The 9,226-nt window shown below is 35.3% G+C and overlaps 1 non-coding gene across 1 annotated transcript; it reads right to left on the bottom strand.

The window, feature by feature from the left end:
* Nucleotides 1–7,562: 7,562 nt before the first annotated feature.
* Nucleotides 7,563–7,667, bottom strand: LOC119037459 (U6 spliceosomal RNA). The gene has a single exon (XR_005080198.2). It is a non-coding gene; the product is annotated as a U6 spliceosomal RNA (small nuclear RNA).
* Between the last annotated feature and the right edge of the window lie 1,559 nt (nt 7,668–9,226).

Below are 9,226 nucleotides of genomic sequence, written 5' to 3'. Positions count from 1 at the left end.
CATTTCTGCCCTTCAAACAATTTCTCGTTATTAGAAAAAAATAAACAGATTCAACTGATTATTTCACCAACTGAATGGTTCATTCTGTTGTCACTGTCTACTTGTAATCTAAATTAATTGCAAGCTAAATGAATTCAGTCGCTCTTCCTTTTTGATTTTATGGTTCAAAAAGCTAATAATGACATAAAAACCTCAATGATGTTTCAGAGAAGGTAAGTGATTTGCTTGATTTCCGAGGGCAAATGCCGAGTTATCTCCATGTATGTGTTAACTTCTCATGTAGCGTGCCTTCCTCTGCCGTGCAGGGAGGACAGAATGAATTGCATTCCTTTTATTGGTGAATAACATTGAATCAGTAAACACCACTGTTATGAATTCCATGTCTAACAAATAAAGCTTTTTTTTTCAGTCAGCTCAGGGACAGGAGTATAGTCAGTGAACAAAACAGTTTGCCTGCTTTCATCCAGACCTATTATGCATAGCGTTTTGCCTTATACATTCAGTGCCATTGAATGAATCGCTAGAATTTTGAAAAAAGCGGAAATACAATTTTCTTTTCAGTTCCAATGCTTGTTGAAGAAACTCACTGCAGAAAATGGCAAGGTCACCAGTCCAAGCCCACATACCACAGGGGAGGAAGGCTCAGCTTACCCCAGAATCCACTGGCCTCCCACATACCATGATCCCCGAGCATTCAAATTAGTGAACGGAATGCTCTCTGTATAGCTCAACACACAATCAGAAATCATGCCTGCAAGGCAGAAGCTAAGGTTTTTAGCCCAAACCCAAGCCCAGAAAGAACAGGCAGGGAACTGTCGACTACCTTCTCCTCCCAACTGCAAATACTGATCTGTCACTGACCTGAGAGAAGGAGGGAATCTTGGAACTCAGCTAAAGAAGACCACAGCTCCTAATTGTAAATAATAGATCCAGCAGGCAACTGGAAACACCCGATTTTAATCAGAATCTTTGCAGCTATATGTCCTTGGTGTGATTTAGTTCCACAAATCACAATAACCCTGTCTTTTTGTTGTTTTGCTATCTACTGGTGTGTGGGTGAAGCTGATATAAGGTGTTTGATTGAGAAGGAACATGGATGAGGAGGGAAATCACCCTGGGAGGTTCTTTGCCAGTGCTGCCACTGAGTTTAGGAAATTGATACAGGAGTATTCACTCTGAGACCCAGTTTCTTCTCTGTTAAGTTGTAAAACTAGACTTCCCTCTACCCACTCTTCAGCAAAAAGCCGTCACCATGATTTTCTTCTCCTCTCCTCTATAGGCAAGAAAGAGAGCCTTTGTGGAGAAACACAGCATTAAAAGTATTTAAGCTCCTGAAACTAGAATAGACTGTCAATGATAAAATACTGTTGTGAGATGGTCAGATTCTCTTTCATGTTTCTTCACTCATTCATTCATTTCCTTGACATGTATTTCTTGGGTATGTACTTTGTGTGGCACTGGGCTCGGGCCCAGCTGGGGTTACCAACCAAATTAATTGCATCTTGCTTTCATCGAGCTTACGATTCAATTGGACAGATAGAAATTAAATGGCAGTTAGAGTTTCCCACAGGCTATGACATGAGAGTTCAGGGTCACATGAAGCACCTAGTTTGGAGAGAAGGGTCAACAGTGCAATAAGAAAAAAAGATAAGAACTTTTTTTTAATTGCATGTTTTAACCATAAGAAAATTTCCATGGGGGTAATGGACACCACAGAAAAGTGGGAATTGTTTAATAAATGATTTGAAAGTGAGGACAGCAAAAGAGCAATAAGGACAAATATTTTTAAGAGGTTTAGGTATAAATGAAGGAAAAAGAAATGATATGCTAGTTAAAGTGGGGAAGAAAGAATATTCAAGTTTACCTTTTGTAAAAGACCTTTGAGGATAAAGAACAGAACTATTACTGTTTAATAATTATTAAACAGTAACTGTTATTAAAACTTACTATTATTAAGTAAGTTTTCATTAGACAAGTTGGTATCACATAGATAGTGAATGTTCATGTTAAACATATAAATTTGCAAAAATAATTATCTGCAAATGACCTATAATTCTACCGCTCAGATATAAACAGTCATAACATTTGGGTGTATAAACTTGAATATTTTAATAAATATGTATATAAGTAAAACACACATTGATTAATTTTTATGAATGTGAGTCATTCCATACATATTGTTTCGTAACACATTTTTTCCAATGAAAAATGTATACTGAAAATATTTCCCAGGTCAATAAATGTACCTGCTTATTCTTAAATATTATATAATCATTTCTAATATAGTTGTCACAATCTGTCATTCTATCATTAAACAAATCTGTCATTCTATCATTAAACAATCTGTCATTCTATCATTAAACAAATAGGATATTTTAATTGTTCCCAAATGGAAATAATACAGTCTTGGAGTATACAGTTGTAACCATTTCACTGAGATCATTACACACCCATCCAATTACAGGATCAATCCTGACAAGTATGTTAGGTCTTGTACTAAAATTTGACACTGAGTTTGAACACTTACCCTCGGGTGACCACATGGGATGCAGACTGGGAAAGCCAATAACAAGGTAGCTAGACCCAGGACCTGACTCATCTGGAGCCAGCCACGCCTGGGGAAGATAATGGAGGCGCAACGAACACTGACCGAAAAACTATTTGGGTACATGGGAGCTCACAGGAGTCCTACTGATAGTGTTGCCATGACAGAGGAGAAATAGATGAATAGCTAATCAAAGGAGAGGCAGCACAGAGAAGACCACAAGGGGAGAGATTAGGAAATCGAGCTGGTGTTGACACTTGTGACATGAGAAATCTGCAAAGTCTCCCGTGTGAGAAGGGGCTGATTTGACTGGGTTATGGTTAAAAATTGTTTCTGAATTGGCAGATTGATAGATTGTCTACTGTTTATCAGGTTATATCTTAGGAGTGTTGGCTGGGGGGAAAGCTAGGCAATTAACCAGACTGGCTAAGCTGACACCAAGGGGGGTGGGGAATGGAAACAGAATACATGTTTCTGAAGTACAAGCATCACTTTCTAACGTTTCAAGTTAGGCAATGTCATGAGTTTGCTTTTCCTTCCACAGAAGGTCATAACCAGCCAAGGATGTTGCCCAGCAGTCATCACAGAATACCCAGAGTGAGAGAGAAACTTAATCAGAACAACAATAAACATGCAGGAAAAAAGTTATTTTACATTTGAGAGTATTCATTTTTTAAAAATTGTTATAACAATTAAAACATGTCAAAAATAAAGATGCAGTGTTCTCTTTCAAATGCATTTCTGAAGAATATTAATTCAGAATAAATGCAGAGATAGCAAAGTACAACACATTATATACAGCCAGGTTTTTAGAAGTCAGCATTTAGAAAATATATTAACACATAAAATGTTTAAATGGGCTGTAAAATATCACAGAGCATAATTACTTATACATAAATTATCACACAACTGATATTGCCTTGCTTTTGTTTATAATGATTACAGAACATTTACCTATGAAAACTGCAGTCTCATTATGTAGACTTTTTTTAAGTGTGTGGGACTAGGACTTGGTTGGCGAGTTTTGACGTCCTGGTCTGTCAAATGGTTTTGTCCTGTATTTAGCAAACACAAGCAGGCTAATATTGTGTGTTTATAAAACTGTTTGTTTAATTTTTCCACTACCAATACAGAAGATAAATACCCTAATCTTGCGATTAGTTGGGTTTTTGTAAGAACCTAAGTATGATCTTCATTTTATTATAATTATCATGTAAATACTGGGAAGGACCTTAGGTTGAGTCTCTTACCTTTTTATTTGTATAATATGCAAGGTTTAATGACTTGGCAAAGGTCAGTCACAGAAACGGTATAACACTAGATTTAGTCTTATGGTTTTTTATTATATAGTTGAGTTTTTTCCTGTCATTGTATAATGTACAGTCACCTTCCAATTTTTTCATATCTTTTCAGCAAATGATTAAGTTAGTTCTCATTAAACGAGGCTTCTTTTTCATTAAACGCATTTTAGAAGGTAAGCCCTGAGAATTTTTATTTACTCTGCGTGCTTTTACTTTTTTAAAAAATCTTAGTAGGTTTGTTACAAATAAAATGATAGAAATTTAGATTTTAAACTTATAATGGATTTGAGCCACACATTATTTGTGCTTCCTTTTTTAATACCACTTAAAAAATGTTTTTTGGCAAGAACATTTAATATGAGATCTACCCTCTTACCTAATTTTTTAGTATACAGTAAATTATTGCTCACCATATATACAATGCTGTACAGGAGATCCCCAGAGTTTATTCATCTTGCTTGACTGAAACTTCATGCCTATTGGTTAGTAACTCTCAATATTTCCCTAACCCCGCCCCTGGCAATGACCATTGTACTCGGTCATTTTATGAATTTCATTACTTCGGATACCTCATATAAGTGGGACCATACAGTACTTGCACTTCTGAACCTGGCTTATTGCACTCAACATAATGTCCTCAAGGTTCATCCATTGTGTTACATATTACACAACTGGTTCTTTTGAAAGGGCAAATAGTATTCCACTGTGTATATATGCCACACGTATCAGTCATTTATGTTGTTTCCACATCTTGGCTATGGTGAATCGTGGGACAATAAACATAGAAGTGATAATAGCTGAGATTCCGGTTTTAATTCCTTTAGGTGAACACACAGAAGTGAGATTTCTGAATCACATGATATGATGCTGTTTCTCATTGTTTGAGGAACCTACATACTGCCTTCCATAGCACTTGTAGGGGTTTGCCTTCCCGACAGTAGGAGGTATTCTGATTTCTCTTTAAACCCACCAACACTTGTCTTTTTTGTTTGATAACAGTCACACTGAAAAATGTGAGGTGGTATTTCATTGTGTTTATTACTTGCATGTCCCTTGTGATTAGTGATGTTTTACATTTTATTATATACTTGTTTGCCATTGGTATTTCTTCTTTGGAGAGTTGTCTCTTTATGTCCATATATTAGCCCATAGATTGTTTTATTCATTGGGGTTTTTTGTTTGTTTGTTTTGTTCTGCTATTGATTTGTACAACTTCCTTATACATTTTGGAGATTAACCTCTTGTCAAATATATGGCTAAAAAATAGTTGCCTCCATTTAGAAGGTTTCCTTTACTCTCTGTTGATTGCTTTCTTCATCATGGAAAAATTTTTTGATGTGATACCACTTTCTTATTTTTGGTTTTTGCACCTGTAATTTTGGTAGCATGTCCATGAAATTATTGCCAAGACCAATGTTATGAAATTTTCCCCCAAAGTTTTCTTCTAATAGTCGTGTGGTTTCAGGTCTTACACCTAAGTCTTTAATTCGCTTTGTGTTAATTTTTGTATGTGGGGTAAGATTGGGTCCAATTTCATTCTTTCACATGTGGATATCCAATGTTACAATATCACTTGTTGAAGAGACTATTCATCTCGTACTGTGTATTACTTGGCACACTTGTTAAACATCAGCCGACCGTCTATGTGTGGATTTATTTCTATGCTGTCTCTTCTGTTCCACTGATCTACAGGCCTGTCATTAAGCCAGTGCCATATAGTTTGAATAATGTAGCTTTATGTTATATTTTGATATCAGGAAGTACAATGCCTTTAGCTTTGTTCTTCTTTCTCAAGATCATTTTGGCTCTTTGTGTTCTTTTGTGGTACCATATGAATTGTAGAATTTTTTATTCCTGTAAAATTTATTTTTTAAAGGCCCCTGGAATTTTGGTAGCCATTGAATTGAATCTGTAGCTCACTTTGAGTAGAATGGACATTTTAACAATATAAAATCTAGTCCATGAACACAAGATATCTTTTCATTTGTTTGTCTTTTATTTTCTTCATCAGTGTTTTGTAGTTTTCAATATACAAATCTTGACCTTATTTCTGTTCATATGGCGCTTTGCCTGGGACAGAATCTCCAGTGAGAGGATATTCCAAATCTCTCTTCTGGCTTCAGAGAATCTGGTTTTATGTTCCCCTGGGGCACAAGAGCCTTTCATCTGAGTTGTCACAAAAGGAATTTATACGTGAGTTATTGCAGAAGTGGTGTGTTTGTAGGAGAAAGGGAGGGTTCAGGACTACACTCCCAAGCCCTCTTTTTAGAATTTTAATTTATATTCTTTAAATAGATTTGGGAATCACCATTAATTATATACCCTTTTTTGAAAGCCACAATATGCACTTGTTTATTAAAATATCTGCAGAGTGTTGCAATAACCAAATGTCTAGTAGGTGATACCTGGTGTTGTATTAGCTACTTAATAAATGTCAGATTCTAACTACTTGCAGCGTTTACATTATCTTTACCATGCAGGTGAGAAAACAGATTGGCAAAGCAATTTTCTAAATAATAACAAAGTTCGAGAGATTGGAAATCATGTGTCTAACATCAATGCCCATGTTATTTCCACAATGTACTTTCACATATAAAAATTAAATAATTCACAATTTTGTATACTCAGAACTTCAAAATCAAATCAGGTAACAAAACCAGCTTTAATTTATTTTCTAAGAATTGAGAAGGGATCCCCAAACTAGGATATGTAACTAGGATCTGTATCCCTACAGTGAATGGTGCCTGTGACTTCATTAGCCTTTGTCATTCTTTTTTTTTGCCATTAATTTATCTGTAAACTCATGGGTCTCCAGAGCTAGGTTAAGGTCAGGAGTCTCTTAAGGTCTAGGATGGTGTCTGGCTCATCAGTAAACTCTAATTATCAAGTAATGAATAGCTGGCACTGAGCATGAGCACAGTAGGCCCTGATTGCAGGTGTGAATGCTCTGCTGAGTCAGCCCTGAGAGCTGATTCAGCAGGTCCCTCTGCTTTTACCCACACCAGCACCGCAGTAAAACTCAGTACTTTACACCCCTCCCAAAGCTGTACCTAGGTCTTGAGTTCACAGACAGTTCCACTGGGAGTGGAGAAGAATTGCAGGAAAAGCAAACTCAATTCAAATCAGCATTGCTCATTTGTGTCCTCTGCAAATTACCACTAATAATGCTTCCAAAATTGTTCCTCTCTCTCTGGGGTCCCACCATCTCATTGACTCTGGCAGCCCATTCTCTACAGTCCTGGAAAATATATCCTTAGCTATAAAACATGCACAAGCACAGAGAGAGGAAAACATTTAAAAATACATACACGCACACTTGAATTTATGAATATAAAGTAAAACTGAAGGCATGATTTTTAGTGGCGTGGGTCTTTTTTTTACTCACTGTTTCCTAACAAAAAAAAAGGAGAAAAGGATACTTCCTTTCTAATTTCTGGTCAAGCTATTTTTTAAACATTTTTCTTAAACTTTGAGCACATCTCTTTGGCAACATACAATTTTTAGAAATATTTTACTTATTTATTTTTAGAGGCAGGGGAAGGGAGGGAGAAAGTGGGAGAGAAACATCAATGGGAGAGAAACACTGGTCAGTTGACCGGGACCCAACCTGCAGCCCAGGCATGTGCCCAGACCAGGAATGGAACCAGCAACCTTTTGCATTGCAGAATAACACCCAACCAACTGAGCCAAACCATTCAGGGCTACATATGATTTAAAAATAAATATAATGCTTCACGAATTTGCATGTCACCATTGTGCAGAGACCATGCTAATCTTCTATGTGTCAGTCCAATTTTAGCATTTGGGCTGCTGAAGCAAGCATACAGAGTATGGATTTTCACCTATAGAGGTGTTCACCATATAACTGAAAATATTCTGCTTTTAAAAAAAGTTTTTCTTTAAAGCACATGGGAAAACTGTGTTCTTAAGTATCTCAGTTTGAATAAAAGTGCATTTATTGTTATCTGTGACAATAAAAATTTTGAGTTACTATTGCCCTTGGAATAAACAGCATACATTTTATATCAAATACTTGAGACATACACTATTTTGGACAATTTAACCCACAGCATTTATATACCTATAAAGGGACTGCAGTGTATTTTAATATCCCACAGTAGTGCTTAAAGAGAATAAAAAATGTAAACAGCAAGCAGATATGCTTATTTTAAGTATTCTCTGATCCTATATCACCGCATAATGGTATATAAATGTGCTACAATCTTGAAGTTAGAGGGCATAGAGTATGAAAATTATATTAATCATTAAAATCTGCCTATCATTTCTCTTAAAATCTTTATACTTCAATCATCATGATAGTATTCTTATATAGACTTTTAAAAAAAACTCTGAGGTAAACTCAACAGCATATCAGAGTGCTTTGTATTAACTTGTATTATTGGAGAAAAAGGCCCGTGGCTTCCACAATCATACACCCAAGTCATTTTAGGCTCAATGATTTTATTATCATTGTTACCATTTTTTCCAATGGTTTGTCTTCAACTACCAAAGCACAAATGAAATTGAAAAAATGAAACATTCCTCTATTGCATTGCTTTCCACTGTTTAAGGGATCTTCCTCCTTAAAGCCATGAAGAATGTGACAAGAAAACTACTTTGGGGCAAATATTTACAGATTCAGCTATTTTATCTAATGACCACAAATGCATCTTTGTACTAGTGCTTTAGGCCTGTAATTTTATGCTTTAGGCCTGTAATTTTACCCTAGCAACTAGACTTGATTTTCTATAACACTACATGTTTTATAGCTAAGAATCAATTTAATTCAATAAACATTTTAGTGATTTTTTTTTTTGCCAAGTGTATTCATAAGTTCAAGGGATTAAGAGGCAAAAGGCACAAATAAAACGATGCAGCCTATTTGGAAGAGTGTGACAGTTTCTTAAAAGATTTTTAACCTTTTTAAAAACAGTATAACTCTCTTATACATCAATTTTACTCTTAGTTACATACATAAGAGAAATAAAAATAGTCCACACAAAACAATGTGTACATATATATTCATGGAACACTATTCTAGTAGTCAAAACTTGAAAAGAATCTAAATATCTACCAACTGATGAGAGTGGATAAACAAAATGTAATATATCCATACCATGGGATATCATTTACAATAAAAAGAAATAAAATACCAATAAAGTACCAATACACGGTAAAATATGGATGAATCTTGAAAATATTATGCTAAGTTAAAGAAAGCAATACAAAAATAAAATATTATGATTCCTTTTATATAAAATGTTCAGAATAGATATACTTTCTGTATAGAATCTATACAGAAAAAAATTAGATTGGTGATTGCCTAGGGCTGGATAGTGGGATTAAATTGGAGAGTGACTGCTAATGATAATGGGGTTTC

This window comes from Artibeus jamaicensis, unplaced genomic scaffold (assembly GCF_021234435.1).
Source record: "Artibeus jamaicensis isolate MK-2021 breed Jamaican fruit bat unplaced genomic scaffold, CSHL_Jam_final contig_1998, whole genome shotgun sequence".
In the NCBI taxonomy this organism is placed as follows: domain Eukaryota; kingdom Metazoa; phylum Chordata; class Mammalia; order Chiroptera; family Phyllostomidae; genus Artibeus; species Artibeus jamaicensis.
The sequence above is the reverse complement of the archived record's forward strand: the minus strand, read 5'-3'. Positions and strand labels throughout refer to the sequence as shown.